This window comes from Manis javanica, chromosome X (genome assembly GCF_040802235.1).
Source record: "Manis javanica isolate MJ-LG chromosome X, MJ_LKY, whole genome shotgun sequence".
Taxonomy (NCBI): domain Eukaryota; kingdom Metazoa; phylum Chordata; class Mammalia; order Pholidota; family Manidae; genus Manis; species Manis javanica.
This window is the reverse complement of record NC_133174.1, coordinates 26,792,106-26,810,586: the sequence shown is the minus strand read 5'-3', so window position 1 is coordinate 26,810,586 and position 18,481 is coordinate 26,792,106.

Below are 18,481 nucleotides of genomic sequence, written 5' to 3'. Positions count from 1 at the left end.
ATAGTACAGATTTTGATGTTGCACAGAAGGTCAAGAGTGAAAGCAGTAAGTCATAGGCAGCTGTGGATTATGGGTGGAGAAGAGTCGCAATTATTTTATACATGAATTCCACGGAATAATGTGACATGGATGAATCGTAATTGTCTTCAATAGGTACCTGTATGTAGTTTGGTCCTTGGTATAACATAATGCAAGGAGATGCATTGATGGATCTCAATACCGTGGGATTGGTAAATGTTTCCTAGAAGCAGGATATTAATTTCCTCTGGGTTGCAGCATGGAAGGGGGACATTACTTGAAAGATAGCATCTCCCTCTGTGATACATATTTGGATGTTTTACCCCTAAATGTTAAAGATTACCCTTAGGGTGACTCTGCTTTTCTAGTTAGACACTGTTATATAAAGTCAACTGCTTGATGTAACAGCTTAATTAATTTGGTGAATTCTAATTACTGATTGATTGCTGTAAAGTTTTGTGGCTAGGGGACTCCTCATAATGGGGAGTTCTACTTTCCCTTGGTGCTTTGACAAACATGATAAGCCATGTGCTCAGTAGTTTTAATTAGATTAAACACACTGCATGTGGTGATTATTTATCTTCAAAAAGAATGTCTGTATCATCTGTAAGGATTTCATTTTCTCATTTCATTACTTCAGTGTAAGATAGCTGGGCTTTACAGTTACAACATCTGAGCACATTGAAATTAGGGTTTCTGCATCTCAAAGTCAGCTTTGTTTACCAGTAGTCCCTTTTCAAAAATAGTACCAGGACCAGCTTCTTTGTAAAGTAATCACAAATTGGATATCCAATGCATGGACTCTTTCCTTCTTTAAGTAGTATGGCCCCAATAGTGGTGTTTGAGACATCTATTTGAAATCAGAGAGATGTGTTTGAGGTGAACAATTTTTTAGTTCCTGGAATGTTGTTGCAGCTCTGGCATGCATACAAATGAAGACTTGGAATTCTTAAGATGATCTGTTTTCAGAGGAGTGAGGATGAAATAATTAGAAGTTAAGAACCGTGGGCTTCCATAAAAGTCTGGAGCACAGGATGACAGAAACTTTGGGTTACATCACAAAGATGTTCTGACAAGACTGAATCTGATTCAGTAATTTTTCTCAGAGGTTCTATTCCCGTCTTTGTAATGTTAAATCTCATTTAAAGTTTTACTTAATATATTTTGAATATGTAGTACATCTTATATGATACAAAAGTATAGGTAAGGAATCATTTTCACATTGCATTTTCCACCTACTCTATTACACCATAGGTAATAATGTTTCTTGGTCTGTGAACTTACTTATTCTTTTGGCAAATAAATATGAAACACATGAATACATACACAGACATGTAGAGATCCTTATACTTGTCCTTATATAAATATAGCATATTATATATACTTTATTTTTTATTTTTATTTATTTATTTTAATTTTTTATTAAGATATGATTGATGTACACTCTTATGAAGGTTTCACATGAAAAAACAATGTGGTTACTACATTTACCCAAATAATCAAATCCCCACCCATACCCCAGTGCAGTCACTGTCCATCAGTGCAGCAAGATGCCACTAATCTACTATGTACCTTCTCTGTGCTACACTGTTCTCCCCGTGATCCCCAACACCATGTGTACTAAACATAATATCGCTCAAACCCTTCTCCCTCCCTCCCCACCCACCCTCCCACAGCCCTCCCCTTTGGTAACCACTAGTTTCTTCTTGGAGTCTCTGAGTCTACTGCAATTTTGTTTCATCAGTTTTTGCTTCACTGTTATACTCCACAAATGAGGGAAATCATTTGGCACTTGTCTTTCTCCGCCTGGCTTATTTCACTGAGCGTAATGTCCTTCAGCTCCATCCATGTTGTTGCAAATGGTAGGATTTGCTCCTTTCTTATGGCTGAATAGTATTCCATTGTGTATATGTACCACCTCTTCTTTATCCATTATCTACTGATGGACACTTAGGTTGCTTCCATATTTGACTATTGTAAAAAGTGCTGTGATAAACATAGGGGTGCATATGTCTTTTTGAATCTGAGAAGTTGTATTCTTTGGGTAAATTCCAAGGAGTGGGATTCTGAGGTCAAATGGTATTTCTATTTCTAGTTTTTTCAGGAACCTCCATATTGCTTTCCACAGTGGTTGAACTAGCCTACATTCCCACGAGCAGTGGTGGAGGGTTTCCCTTTCTCTGCATCCTCACCAGCATTTGTTGTTCTTAGTCTTTTTGATGCTGGCCATCCTTACTGGTGTGAGATGATATCTCATTGTGGTTTTAATTTGCATTTCCCTGATGATTAGTGATGTGGAGCATCTTTTCATGTGTCTGTTGGCCATCTAAATTTCTTCTTTGGAGAACTGTCTCTTCATATACTCTGCCCATTTGTTAATTGGGTTATTTGCTTTTTGGGTGTTGAGGAGTGTAAGTTCTTTACATATTTTGAATGTTAACCCCTTGTCAGATATGTCAGTAACAAATATATTCTCCCTAAATATATTTAGTTTGATGTAGTCCCATGAGTTCATTTTTGCTTTTGTATCCCTTACTCAAGAAGGTGTGTTCTGGAAAAAGTTGCTCATGCTTATAATTCAGGAGATGTTTGCCTATGTTGTCTTCTAAGAGTTTTATGGTTTCAGGACTTGCATTCAAGTCTTTAATCCATTTCGAGTTTACTTTTGTGTATGGTGTTAAACAATAATTCAGTTTCATTCTCTTGCATGTAGCTGTCCAGTTTTGCCAACACCAGTTGTTGAAGAGGCTGTCATTTCCCCATGGTATGTCCATGCCTCCTTTATAATATATATTACTTGACCATATATGGTTGGGTTTATATCAGGACTCTCTAGTCTGTTCCATTGGTGTATGGGTCTGTTCCTGTGCCAGTACCAAATTGTCTTGATTACTGTGGCTTTGTAGTAGAGCTTGAAGTTGGGGAGCATAATCCTGCCAGCTTTATTCTTCCTTCTCTGGATTGCTTTGGCTATTTGAGGTCTTTTGTGATTCCATATGAATTTAGGGTGATTTTCGCTAGTTGGTAAAGAATGCTGTTGGTATTTTGATAGGAATTGCATTGAATCTATAGATTGATTTAGGCAGGATGGCCATTTTGACAATATTAATTTTTCCTATCCATGAGCACGGAATGTGTTTCCATTTATTGGTGTCTTCTTTAATTTCTCTCATGAGTGTCTTGTAGTTTTCAGGATACAGGTCTTTCACTTCCTTGGTTAGGGTTATTCCTTGATATTTTATATATTTTTGATGCAATTGCTAATGGAATTGTTTCCCCGATTTCTCTTTCTGCTAGTTCATTGTTAGTGTATCGGAATGCCAGAGATTTCTGTGTATTAATTTCATATTCCTGCAATTTTGCTGAATTCAGATATTAGATCGAGTAGTTTTTGAGTGGATTCTTTAGGGTTTTTTATGTACAATATCATGTCATCTGAGGGACAGTTTGACTTCTTTCTTGCCAATCTGGATGCCTTTTATTTCTTTGTGTTCTCTGATTGCCGTGGCTAGGACCTCCAGTACTATGTTGAATAGAAGTGGGGAAAGTGGGCATCCCTGTCTTGTTCCCAATCTTAAAGGAAAAGCTTTCAGCTTCTCGCTGTTAAGTATGATGTTGGCTGTGGGTTTGTCATATATGGCCATTATTATGTTGAGGTACTTGCCCTCTATACCCATTTTGTTGACAGTTTTTATCAGGAATGGATGTTGAACTTTGTCAATTGCTTTTTCAGCATCTTTGGAGATGATCATGTGGTTTTTGTCCTTCTTTTTGTTGATGTGGTGGATGATGTTGATAGATTTTCGAATGTTGTACCATCCTTGTATCCTGGAATAAATCCTACTTGATCATGATGGATGATCTTTTCTATGTATTTTTGAATTCGGTTTGCTAATATTTTTGCATCTACGTTCATCAGGGATATTGGTCTGTCATTTTCTTTTTTTGTGGTCTGTTTGCCTGGTTTGTGTATTAGACTGATGCTGGTCTCATAGAATGAGTTTGGAAGTATTCCCACTTCTTCTACTCTTTGGAAAACTTTAAGGAGGATGGGTATTAGTTCTTCAATAAATGTTTGATAAAATTCAGTGGTGAAGCCATCTGGCCAGGAATTTTGTTCTTCGGTAATTTTTTGATTACCAGTTCAATTTCATTGCTGGTAATTGGTCTGTTCCGATTTTCTGTTTCTTCCTTGGTCAGCCTTGGAAGGTTGTATTTTTCTAGAAAGTTTTCCATTTTTTCTAGGTTATCCAGTTTGTTAGCATATAATTTTTCATAGTATTCTCTAGTAATTCTTTGTATTTCTGTGGTGTCCGTAGTGATTTTTCCTTTCTCATTTCGGATTCTGTTTATGTGTGTAGACTCTTTTTTTTCTTGATAAGTCTGATAAGGATTTATCTATTTTGCTTATTTTCTTGAAGAACCAGCTCTTGCTTTCATTGATTCTTTCTGTTGTTTTATTCTTCTCAATTTTATTTATTTATTCTCTGATCTTTATTATGTTCCTCTTTCTACTGACTTTGGGCTCCATTTATTCTCTTTCCAGTTTCATTAATTGTGAGTTTAGACTCTTTGTTTCGGATTGTTCTTCTTTCTTGAGATAGGCCTGTACTGCTATATACTTTCGTCTTAGAACTGTCTTTGTTGAATCCCACAGAAGTTGGGTAGTTGAGCTGTTGTTTTCATTTGTCTCCATATATTGCTTGTTCTCTGTTTTAATTTTGTCATTGATCCATTGATTATTTAGGAGTATGTTAGTAAGCTTCCATGTTTTCGTGGGCCTTTTTGTTTTCTTTGCACAATTTCTAGTTTCATACCTTTTTGACCTGAGATGTTGGTTGGTGAAATTTCAACCTTTTTGAATTTGCTGAGTCTCTTTTTGTGGCCTAGTATATGATCTATTCTGGAAAATATTCTATGTGCACTTGAGAAAATGTGTATCTTGTTGCTTTTGGGTGGAGTGTTCTGTAGAAGTCTCTTTCTTCCTTCTGTTCTAATGTGTTGTTCAGTGCTTCTATCTCCGTACTTATTTTCTGACTGGTTGATCTGTCTTTTTTTTTTGTATCACTAATATAAAATCATATGGGCAACATTGTGGCTACTAGATTCCCCCCATTATCAAGTCCCCACCACATACCCCATTACAGTCACTGTTCATCAGTGTAGTAAGATGCTACAGAATCAGTACTTGTCTTCTCTGTGTTGTACTGCCTTCCCTGGGTGAACCCCTTCCCCCCACATTATGTGTGCTAATCGTAATGCTCCTTTTCCCCCCTTATCTCTCCCTTTCCGCCCACCCATCCTCCCCAGTCCCTTTCCCTTTGGTAACTGTTAGTCCATTCTTGGGTTCTGTGAGTCTGCTGCTGTTTTGTTCCTTCAGTTTTTTCTTTGTTCTTATACTCCACATATGAGTGAAATCATTTGGTACTTGTCTTTCTTCACCTGGCTTATTTCACTGAGCAGAATACCCTCTAGCTCCATACATGTTGTTGCAAATGGTAGGATTTGTCTTCTCCTTATGGCTGAATAATATCCCATTGTGTATATGTACCACATCTTCTTTATCCATTCATCTACTGATGGACACTTAGGTTGCTTCCATTTCTTGGTTATTGTAAATAGTGCTGCAATAAACATATGGGTACATCTGTCTTTTTCAACCTGGGCTGCTGCATTCTTAGGGTAAATTCCTAGAAGTGGAATTCCTAGGTCAAATGGTATTTCTATTTTGAGCTTTTGGAGGAACCTCCATACTGCTTTTCACAATGGTTGAACTAATTTACATTCCTACCAGCAGTGTAGGAGGGTTCCCCTTTCTCCATAACCTCACCAACATTTGTTGTTGTTTGTCCTTTGGGTGGTGGTGATCCTAACTGGTGTGAGGGGATATCTCATTGTGGTTTTAATTTGCATTTCTTTGATGACTAGCAATGTGGAGCATCTTTTCATGTGTCTGTTGGCTCTCTGAATTTCTTCTTTGGAGAACTGTTCAACTCCTCTGCCCATTTTTTAATTCGATTATTTGCTTTTTGTTTTTTGAAGTGCATGAGGTCTTTGTATATTTTGCATGTCAACCCCTTTTCAGATCTGTCATTTATGAATATATTCTCCCATTCTGTAGGATGCCTTTTTTTCTACTGGTTGATCTGTGTTTTGAAGTGAGTGTTCTGTTGAAGTCTCATAAAATGAATCCATTGCATTTTGTTTCTCCCTTTTATTCTGTTAGTATTTGTTGCACATATTTGGGTGCTTCTATATTGTGTGCATAGATATTTATAATGGTTATATTCTCTTGTTGGACTGACCCCTTTATCATTATGTAATATCCTTCTTTGCCTCTTGTTACTTTGTTTGTCTTGAAGTCTATTTTGTCTGAGACAAGTACTGCAACTACTGCTTTTTTCTCCTTGTTGTTTGCATGGAATGTAATTTTCCATCCCTTGACTTTTAGTCTGTGCATGTCTTTGGGTTTGAGATGGGTCTCTCTCTTGTAAGCAGCATGTAGATGGGTCTCATTTTTTTGTCCCATTCAGTAACTCTATGACTTTTGATTGGTTCATTCAGTCCATGTACATTTAGGGTGATTATCAGTAGATATGTATTTATTGCTGTTGCAGGCTTGGATTCATTGTTACCAGGGGTTCAGGGGCAGCTTCTTTACTATGTAATACTCTAAGTTAATTCACTTTTTACACTATTACAAACACAATCTAAAGGTTCTTTTTTTTCTCCCTTCTTTTTCTTCCTACTTCACTCTATGTATTTGGTCTCATATTCTGTACTCTTTATGTATCCTTTGATTGACTGTTTTGCGTAGGTGATTTAATTTTGCATTTGCTTAGTAATTAATTGCTCTACTTCCCTTACTGTGGTTTTTTTTTCCTCTGGGAACAGCTATTTAGCCTAACAAGCTCTTCCATTTAGAGCAGTCCCTTTAAAATACACTATAGATTCAGTTTGTGTAGGTTCAACTTTTGCTCATGTGGAATTGTTTAATCCCTGCTCCAAATTTTTTTTTAAGGTATCATTGGTATACTTTCTTATGTAGGTTTTGCACGAAAAACATTGTGGTTACTACATTAACTCATATTATCACGTGTCCCTCCTATACCATTGCAGTCACTGTCCATGAGTGAAGTAAGATGCTACAGAGTCACTTCTTGTCTTCTCTCTGCTACACTGTCTTCCCCATGACCCCCCACCCACATACACCATGTGTGCCAATCATAATACCCCTCAGTCCCTTTCTCCTTCCTTCCCCACCCACCCTCTCCCATCCCTCTCCTTTGGTAACCTCTAGTCCCTTCTTGGTGTCTGTGAGTCTGCTGCTGTTTTGTTCCTTCAGTTTTTCTTCATTGTTATACTTCACAAATGAGGGAAATCATTTGGTACTTGTCTTTTTCCACCTGGCTTATTTCACCGAGCATAATACCCTCTCCTGCTTCAAATTTAAATGATAATCTTTCTGAGTAGGATATTCTTGATTTGAGTCCCTTCTGTTTTATTGATTTGAATATATCATGCCACTCCCTTCTGGCCTATATGGTTTCTGCTGTGAAGTCTGATGATGATGGGTTTTCCTTTGTAGGTGATCTTTCTTCTCTCTCTGGCTGCTTTTAATACTCTGCCCTTATCCTTGATCTTTGACATTTAAATTATTATATGTTTTGGTGTTGTCTTCCTTGGGTCCCTTGTGTCGGAACATCTGTGCACTTCCATGCCGAGAGACTATTTCCTTCCCCAGTTTGGGTACTTTTTCAGCAGATATTTCCTCAAAGACATTTTTTATCCCTTTTTCACTCTCTTCTTTTTCTAGTACCCCTATAATGTGAGTATTATTCCATTTGTGTTTTTAGCAGAATTGTCTTATTATTCTTTCATTCCTAGATACCTTTTTTTCTCTCTCTGCCTCAGCTTCTTTGTATTCCTGTTCTCTAATTTCTATTCCATTTACTGTCTCCTCTGCCTTATGTAATCTGCTTTTAAATCCCTCCATTGTATGTTCATTTCAGACATTTTATTTTTCAAAGTTTCTCTCTCTTTCTTGAAGTTGTCCCTGGGATCTTTAATATTATTCTATAGCTCTGTGAGCATGTTTATGATTTTTATTTTGAAATGTTTATCGAGAATATTGGTGATTTCAGCTTCACTAATCCCATCTTCTGGTGTTTCCAGGAATTTGGGTTGAATGAGGTTTCTTTTACTGCTTCATATTCGTACTGAATAATATGGAATAACAACTTTGTCTAGGGTGCTCCCTCTAGTGCCCAGGAGCTCTACTCTCTGGAGCTGGCCAGCTCCTGGAGTGATGCAGGTTTCACAGGCAAGCTGCACCAGCATCTGCCCAGAGGAAAGACGTCTTTCCTGCTTCCCGGCCACAGTGCCTGCCTCCACTGCCAGGGCCAGTGGGCTGAGCATGCAGGGAGCAGTCTCTGTGTTCTGACCTTGTAGCTGCCACAGGTGGGGATGCCCTCTGGCTGGCCTGGCGCCATGGCAGGAGCAGCAACTTTGTGAGTCAGTGCCAATTGGGAGGACTGAGTAGCAGGCTGCATATTGTGGTGGGGGCCCTCCGGGGCTGCATTGCCAGCTAGGGAGATGGCGTGCCTGAAGTGACTGAAAGTTCCCATCCTGCTGGGGTGAGTGTGCCTGGACAATTTTGTCCATATGTCCTTTCTCCTGGGCATGCTCTTTGTGATCCTTGCTCCTTCAGCAGCCCTCTCACTATTGGAAAGTCTTCCAAAGTGTCCACCTTTCTTTTGTCTTGGAGTTGCTGGTTGTGGGTACCTGTTATCTGCAAGTGACTGAAATCAGTCTCTCCGAGTGTTCCACCAGTCTTTGCTTTCCCACCCCTCTAATCTCCAGAAAACCATGTAATGTGGGTTTGTGTTCTGACAGTAGATATCTAGGGGTGAATGTTTCGCAGTCCTGGGCTTCTAACCACTTTCCACTCCCTGCTCCATTTCTCTTTCTCGTGGTAGTGAGCTGGGGAGGGGGCATGGCTTGGGTCCCACTGGATGGTGGCTTTGCTACTTTACCCTTTTCTGTGAGGTCTTCTCTTTTCCTCAGATGTAAGCCATCTGTTGCAGTCTTCTTTGTGGTCACTCTTTCAGGATTAGTAGTGTTTGCTGTATTTTCATGTTATATGTGGTTTTGGCAGGAGATTTCTGCCTCAGTTTTCATGCTGCCTTCCTTTTCCCTTTCTCCATTTGCATCTTGATGGAACATTTCCCTGCATCAGTGGGATGTTGCTATCAGATACGTCCACTCGCATGTATATTTTATGCTGGGGGCATTTTAGAGTAGTTAAGGGCATAGCTTCTAGTATCCAGATACCTGGATTCAAATTCCAACTCTGTCTCTTTATAGTTTCATAACTTCAGGCATACCTACTTTGTTGCTTCATCTCTTAATTTGGGAAGAAAAAAACAGTTTACATATATCATAGTTGTATTTGTGGAGCATAGTTGTATTAATGTGGGAGCATATAAAAATACACACAATAGAAGTATACTTTTCCTGGTGTGATAATTTAAAATTTACTTAGGACCCTGCCTAGTTCAATAACTTGGAGATGTTATTTTTAGGTAGCTGGGCTTGATCAACCAAGGCATCCAGGCACTGTAAGCAGTACCCTACATGTAATGTGAAGCAATACTATTATGCTTCAGATGAAAGCATGTTCATGATTCTGCTTCTCCTGAATAGAAGGATGTGTGAACGGCTATTCAGTTGGGACACTCCATGGCTTCCTAAACTCTTTCCATTCAGGTATTAATTCTTCACCTCAGCCATGATGCCATACACTTTCCTTCTAGAACATCTACATTGCTCAGGTCCAGGGAATGAGTAGTTAATGGTTTTATGAATGATGTTCAGTTGGTTGTCAGGAGCTTCCAGAAACATGAGATAAATGTCTGATTGGCTGACACTCGCCATATCCCTGCTGCAGTAAGTCAGGCAGGTTTAAAAAAAAAATCCCAATATTAGATGGCTTAACACAATAGAAGTATAATTTTCCTGGCACGTTTGGATGCAGGCATGATAATGATACCCCAAATTGTGACTCAGGACTATTACTGAGAAAGAATTATTCTACAGTAGTAATACAATATATTACCCTTTTATCCATAAATCTTAACATCTAGGATATTTCATATCTACCTACTAGAAGAAATTTGGACCTGGGTTAATGTGAGAGTATATAAAAAGATCTGTTCATTACTTAGTGGAGAGGTTTGGGGGATATTAAATCTACCCTGTTTCTCTTTCTCTCTTTCAAGCTAAATATTGACTGTATATAAACAAAAACTTCCTTATTCTTGTTCTTTCTAGCTATTAATGCTAGCATTGGCCTAGGTAAGATATTTAAGAACGAGAAGGAGATGCCTCGAAGTGGCTGGTGGTTGCCATGGGGGGGGATGGGTTGGGGTTTGTGGGTGGGCAGGGTGAGGGGGATAAAATAGTACAAAAATTCTCCATCATAGTATCAGTTAGTCACAGGGGTGGTAGTACAGCATGGAGAATACAGCTAATGATCCTGTAACATCTTCCTATTTTGACAGATAGTAACTGCACTAATAAAGGTGAGGATTTAATAATGTGGTTACTGTGAACTACTGTGTTGCATACTTGAAACCAATATGATATTGTGTATCAACTAGGCTTCAATTTAAAAAGCTTAGGAAAAAAGAACAATGAGAAGGACAGACTGGTAAAGTATGATTTAGTTTCACAACTGAAATTATGGACAAAAATCGAACTCTGAACCGAATAAATGGATGTATTTCATTTACAAACCATTTACATGTAAATCTTTCTCTATTTCATTGAATAACTTGCCATTTTGCTTTTGGTACATTTGGAAACTTTCATTGTCTTTGATGACAGTTTAGCATTGCCTTGATAAGTATAGCATTATGCTTGTAACCTGCATCGAACTATAGTATATCATTTCTTGTCTCTTTTTATTAAATATTCATGCATTGTAGTGTTTCAGACTATTTATTGGTTGGTTAACCACATCCATTTAAAAAATTCTAGCACCAACACTTTAATTACACATTCCTTGTGAATTTTCATGTTAACTTCATAAACTCAATCCATCAATTAAGTTGACTAAATTGCTTCTCCATGTGAATATTTAACTGCCTTCTGACTGGTAATGTGTTATTATTTCAGCTAGCATAAAGAGGAAGTAAACTTTGGCAAGGTTTTTAAGGATGGGTAAGGTTTGTATGTAGAGAGGAAAGGGTCATTTCAGGAGGAAGGTGAACATGAGCAATGCTATCTTTTGGGATTCCTTAGGCACCAAACATCTTGGAAGACTGTAATGGGAGATGAAGCTGGAAAGGTAGATTAAGGCCAGACTAAGAGGGGCATTTGAACATTGAGTTAAGGATTTTCAGCCAAGTTTCGTAGGTGTTCAGCAGGATACTTTTTAAATCAATGTGAAAGATAAAATGGCTGGGAGGAGGCTTGAGGCAGGGAAAACGATTGGGAAGTTGAATTAATTTACGGTAAAATGTTATGTACCCATACTTGGGTAGAGGCAGAGAAAATGGAACAAAAATAATGAATTAAAGAGATACTAAAAGGAGAAACTTATTAGGCCCATGCCCATTTCTACTGTATCTAGGTAAAATGCATTATATTTATAGGGTTTCAAATTTACCAAACACTTTCACATATAAGATAAGCCAAAGAAGGATTTTGAGTTTCAATCCTGAGTAAACAGAGTAGTGATGGAGTCAGTAATAGAAAGAATATAGCTAGCTGTCTGTCAGAAGAGAAGCTTGTTTCTGTAAATGGCTAGATTTTAGATAATTTGAATTTACGTTATAGTCAGACAATCAAGTTGAACAATTTAGCCTCTGTTAGAGACATGAGTGACAACAGGAAAGGGTAGTCAGAGCTGGAATTAAAAATTTATGTATATATGCAGTAAGGTAAGAGTTGATTATAGTCATCTCTGCCTCAACTAGCCAGTATACAAGTAGTTTTGGTGGACCCGTAGTTTCACTGATTGCCACATTTTTATAGCTATCTGTATACTGTATCTCAATTATTTTAGCCAAAGACAGTTTGGATGTTGGAAAAATTAGCTACTCCTACTGATACTATATATGCAGTTAACCACAAAGCACAGATTTCTAAGCTCACAAGATAATCACTACTCCCACCCACATCTGAAAACTAAACTGAAAGTACATTTATTAAGAAGAGTTCATTATGAGAACTTCATGAAAATTTGCGGTTTATCATGAGTTTTATCAACACATTGTAAAGTTTATCATTACATGTGCTTCTTTTTGGTTTTTCAGAATATGATGGTAGGTTTAAATAATGACCCAGGAAGCTTTCTGGTTATTTTTCCTTAGCATTTTGATTATCTCATGCCTGCCTGTCATCATTCTCTCAGACTTTTTAGTGTAGCAAAAGCATAGGGGAGAATCCACCAGCTTACAATTTCTCTTTTTAGTATCTTGTCTAGTTTAAATTACAAATGATTCTTTAGCATTTACATGATGTTGTGTTTCAGTCGTGTTGATGTGAATATCACAGTTATTTCCCTAGTTATGACATTTGTATTATTCCTATTGCTTTAGTTAATGCAGAGGTATGGAAATATGTGTGTGTGTATTTATCATTGCAAATATACTGAGACAATTGAACAACTATAATCAAGCCCAAGGGTCCTTTCATTTAATTGGAGAATTACAGCTGTCTCCAAAATGCTGTCCAATGTCAATTCTTTGAACAGAATTGTTTACATCTAAATGATATTAACAAATAATTTCCTTTTTCATGTGCTGGAGCAAAGAAGTAGTTTTATACGAAGACCTGCTACAGTACCCAGCTGGAGTCTTCTCTTTTATTTGTTCCAATTTATGTCTAATACTTAATGCATCAGTGCTGTCTGTCCCCTTTCAGGAGCCTCTTTAATTTCATTCACTGTTACACTGAGTCATTATCCTTGTCCTCTGATCTCTTCTGATCTGATGCTTTATTGCATATTCCTATCATAGTTTGCTTCAAGCACCACTTCTAATTCCTGGACACTAATGACTGTCTCAGTTTCATTTCAAGATCTGCCTATCCTCCAATTCTGTGAGTTTCTAGTTGCCTTTTTTTGCTTATTTGAAATTGACGACTTTGTCTATTCCTCTTTATATTTGCCTTCTCATCGTGGATCAACATCATAAACAGTGTATTGGGAAGAGCCCCTGGGCACTCAGGATAATCCATGCAAAGTGAAGTTTGAACTCCACAGTCAATAGATAGCAGGGTTTTTTGGCCTCAGAACTATGAGTATTTTGGACTGGTTACGTGTTTATTGTAGGGGGATGTCCTGTAGATAATAGAATGCTCAGCAGGATTCCTGGCCTCTACCCACTACCTGCCACCCCACCTGAGGCCGAACAACCCAAACTCCCCAGACAGTGCACTACAGGGGCCAGAGTAACTCACAGTTAGGAGCTGTAGGTCTTCAAGATCACTTCACAGGTCCATTTGCTTTGAATCCATGACATTTTTTTGAGCTCACATCTACATTTTTAAGTCCTTAAATATTTGGTGTTGCCACTGGCACGTTATCCTTCTACTAGATGTAGCTCATGATGCCCTTTCAATACCTTTTCATCTCTAGTTCCTTAAGTGACAGTTGTCCCATTCGAGCTTTTCTATTGCAAAACAAGCTTTAGAACTTTAGGATATCACAGACACCTGAAAGTCGATATGATTATTATGCTGCTGTTATTAATGGAATAATATTGGAAAAGGAATTTGGAACTTTGTATAGTGACATAGAAAGCCAAGTTTGAACATTTACAAAAGGGTTCGATTGTTCAGCAACAGTCCCAGGATGCCTGACCTTAAGAACTGTGAATGTTTGTCCTGAATCGAAATAAAACCAAGATGTCCGCATCTGGCATTCTGCTGTAATTCTGGTGACGGTATAAATTTATATCACATTTCTGTAAGGAAGCTAAGTTAATATACATTAAATGACTCTAAATATAAGTATCTTCTTAACAAATAATTACATATTTAATCATCTCTATATAACTAATCACTCATATCTCCTGATTAGACCTTTCTTTTGAGCCCTGGTCACATATATCCAACTGCATACTTCATATCTCCACTTGAGCATTTCAATGCATCTGAACTTAGCAATTGCAAAATAGGAAATTTAAAGTTGTAGTACTCTCCCCGCCACATGCCCTTCTGCCTGCCTCTGTAAATCCTATTAAACCACGCTGCCTCTTGCTTACTCCCCACTTATGCCCTTAAAAAATGGCCAAAAATTCTTTGACAATCTTCTCACTGAAGGAGGGATCTATGTCCAGTCCTCTGGAATTTGGATGTGTTTGTGATTTTTTCAGTCAATAAGGTATAACAGCAGTAATGCTGTGTGACCTTCAAGGCTAGAATAGGAAAAGCTCTGAAGCTTGGACTATTTGCTCTCTGGAGGCCTTCTCAGGACTTTCCCTCTCAGAAGTCATTTGCAGGCTTTTTAGAAAATTTAAGTCACATGGAGAGACCACAGGTTAGTGCTTTGTTGACAGTTCCAGCTGAACACAGCCTTAAAAATTATTCAGCCCAGTCATCAGATGGGCAAGTAAAGAAGGCTCCAGATACTTCCAGGTCCCAGTCAATTGACTCTCTCCATCCTTGATTCCTTCCAGCTATGGTCCCAGGTAAATCATTTCTGCTGTGTGCATTACCCATAGAATTCACAAAAATAATAAAATGGTTGTTGCTTTATGCCACTAAAGTTGGCCTGACCTGTTAATGGAACAGTAGTTAACTACACCATGCACTAGCACTATTGTAGTCCCTAAAGGGTCTGATCTCTCTCTTACCTTAGTGCCTCAAGTAGTTGTGGTTGTCTGGCCATCCATTCCTCCACTGCTGTGAATGTAGGCTTACAGCTGCCTCTTTTCTTTGGAAAATCAACCTTGACTGACAGGAGCTGTCCTGCCTGGGAAGTTACATCTTTCCCAGCCCTGCAATACAGCCTTCAGCCAATGAATGATTGCTGTACTGTTACACAGTTACAAATGTTCAGCCCCTACAGAGTGCTACAGAGTGGTTTATGCTCTAGAGCCCCTCTCCTATTGATGGGACCAAGGCTAGACTTTACCTAAGAGTGCAACCTCACTCAGCTTTTGCTCTTTCCCTATTCTGCTTTCCTCCATTAGGGGTTTTCCCTAAAGAGCAATCTCTCAATAAATTATGTGTCTCTAAATACCCATCTCAGGCTCTGCTTCTCTGGAATCTGACCTAATGGAGCCTCTGCACATGAGCTCTCACAGTTGAAAGGTTCTGCGCCAGGATCATGCTTGGCTGGCTCTTTCGCATGCTTTGCATCTCAGCTTAATTGCCATATCCTAAAATAGGAAGATTTTCCTACCCAAGCCTGTTTCCCCACTCCCCATCCCCATGATTTTCTATCACAGCATTATGGTGATATCTTCTGAGAATTTTTCGCATGATGAAAGCCTGTGTTTATTAATTTAATATCAGTTTAGTATGTATACTTCTTTCCCTTCTGCTAACTATGAGGACTGTGACTTTTTTCATTCACTATTGCATTACCAGTGCTTATACCACAAAGCCTGATAGAGGAGACTCACTAAAGCTATGGTGAATACATAAATGACTGGAAAGATAAATTTCCTAAGATGTATGCAATGATCAATTTTAAGTAATGTATGCATAATACTTAAATGGTGAAAGCTGAAGTTCTCATACAATATGTTGTTCAAAAACTGTATTAATCAACCATCAAAAATAACACTTTAGCACAATTTCCTGATTCTTTTTAGACACATAAAAATACTCATGATAAAACATTCCTTAAGCAAATGCAGATAAAAAAGTGTAAATACTACAGGATCTCAGTTAAGTGAGTACACACACACACAGAAAGTGGAAGGACTACACCAACATTTAGTAGTGGAGATGAGTGGATGATAATATTGTTAATTTATATTTTCTTCTTTGAAATTGCTTCTTGAATCTCTTTAAGATTTTTTTTCAACTTATCTACAATAAACATGAATTCCTTTTATAAATAGAAACAACTGTCAATTAAAGCATTATTCTATGAGACAAGAGTGTCTCTGGGCACAAGGTATTTGGGGGCAATGAAGGATGTAACGCTAGTGGTAACCATTCATATTTTCTTCCTTAATGTGATTTTAAGGGGTTTTATTATGTTTATTAAGAACCTGATTCATTGAGTCTCATACTAGAAAGGTACCAGGGGATATGGTGTACATTTTCTCTTAGCAGTTGAAAGAAACACTAAGCTATCTACCCAGTGAGAAATCTGAAGGTATCTGAAGTGGTCAGAAACACTGCAGAGTCACAGAGGAGACTCCAGGTGTAGTGCAGGGGAACATGTTGTGAATAGGTAACATAGCTGAGGATGAAGGATCCCAGGGGTCCATTCTTACGAGGAGTAGATGCCCTCTCTAAGGGGAACTGGCAAGACAAGCTACTGGCTTTAAGAAATACAAAACAATTAGTTCTCACAAAAAACAGCATTAGACAGAGCAGATTGTGAGGCTAAGACAGAACATTAGCACCCAGCATCTTCTGGCCCTGGTCATCACTTTGTCATCCATGGCATCTTGAGGACAGAGAGGCCTGTCCTTCTGAGTTTTACACTGATTGTTATTTTCCCATCATTTCTTTTTTGAGTTTGCTTTGAGACACTGGAATTTTAGGGAGAAAGGGCTGATAGTTTATTCAGCTATAGTGATCTTTCGTGGTAATTTAATCCACATTTTCCAAGGGCTACAGCTTTGAAAAAGGTTTGGCATTGTGTATTCCTATTGCATGGCCACTCTGTTGCTTCCCTGGACTGTGTAAACATATCTTCAAAGACCACTGTAAATTTCTTCAAATCTGAAACTTGGTGTTATGCCAAGACAACAGAATCTCCATCTGGGGGCCAACACATCTATCACAGTTGGTGACAGCATCGTATTGATTTCTTATGTACACAAAAACATGACCATGTTGTGCGTGTGTATTATAAGTATACAATGCATTTTCATTTTTTTCTGGTCAAGCATGTGTTCCCCAAAAAACCTGTTCATAGATTAAAGTTATAATTTATTTTAATAATTTTTTCAGCTTTTGCTGTTGTGTGTGTGCTTTTTTTTTTTTTTGCATTTTATGCATATTCCCATGCTCGAGGAGTTTGCTTATTATTTTTCTAGGAATTCTTTTCCTTTTTGATTTTTGTGATGCTATGTTGCTTGTATTAAGATGATTAAACCTATAGTGAGCACTACCTGAATTTTAGTTTCTATAAAAGCCTTTTCTTGGGTCTCTGACAGCTATTTACATTATTCCCTTACTAGCTTCATCTGTGCCCTGTGCTGGTTCTTTGGTTTTCAGGCCTCCTGTGCTCCTATGATAGCTTCCATTTACTTCTCAAGGATTCCCAGAGAATGCCGTAGTTAGATCCTTCAACGTTTTTGTTTCTGCTTAGATTTGATTTTTAAGATGTCACAGCTTGTTCACAGACACACGTTAGAAAGAGGGCTGACATTCAGAATTAGGACTTAGAGAATGTGATGACAGTCTTCTTACCCAATTTACCTCTGGTTCTGGCTGAAATCTATATAATATTTCCCAGGAAAACAATAGGACTATCTATCTGGTTTGTACTTTATTAAAGCAGTTAAATTTTAATCATCTGTGTTTTCTTAAGTTTTTATGTTGATCATCAGGGAAACACATTAGAGTGTTTTATAATACCTAATCATTTGACTATTAAGAAAATTCATATGAATAATATATGGAATATAATCTATATATTAAATTCATAAATATAAAAAGTCACAGGTAATTTTAGACCTCTAACAATTTAACCTCTCAGCAGTGAGTCACATACTTTTCTGGATCTTTATTTTTTCCTACGAAGATTTTCAGTGTCACGCTGATACCTGTCCTTCTCCTTTTAAGAAGAAGAATAAAAAAATTCCCTTTGTTATTTAGTTTGGTAGTATTCATTGCTTTGTAACCTTTTACTCAAATCTTTTTTTTCTTTTTTGTCTAATTCATTATTATGTTACATATCATTTTGTCCTGGGCATTGAGTTGGATAGGACTAAAGGCTAGCACGTAACTTACTCAAAGGAGATTCATTATTCTGAGACAATACCTTGGTCTGAGCTGTCACACATCATAAACATTGTTCTTTCCAGAGAACTCTATTTCAATGCATTTGCTGAGCTTCCAGCTAAACAAGACTAGGCTATGTTGAGAATATAAGGATAACTAGGACTCAGTTCTTGCTCTCAAGGTTGTTGAAGAGTGATCCTTGTAAGCAAGGTACAGTGGAAATCAAGACAAGAGACGACAAACCGGATCACACTTTTGGGCATGCTTGTGGGGTAGTGTGTTGTCTGGTTATGCTGGGGGAGGGGGATGAAGAAGAAAA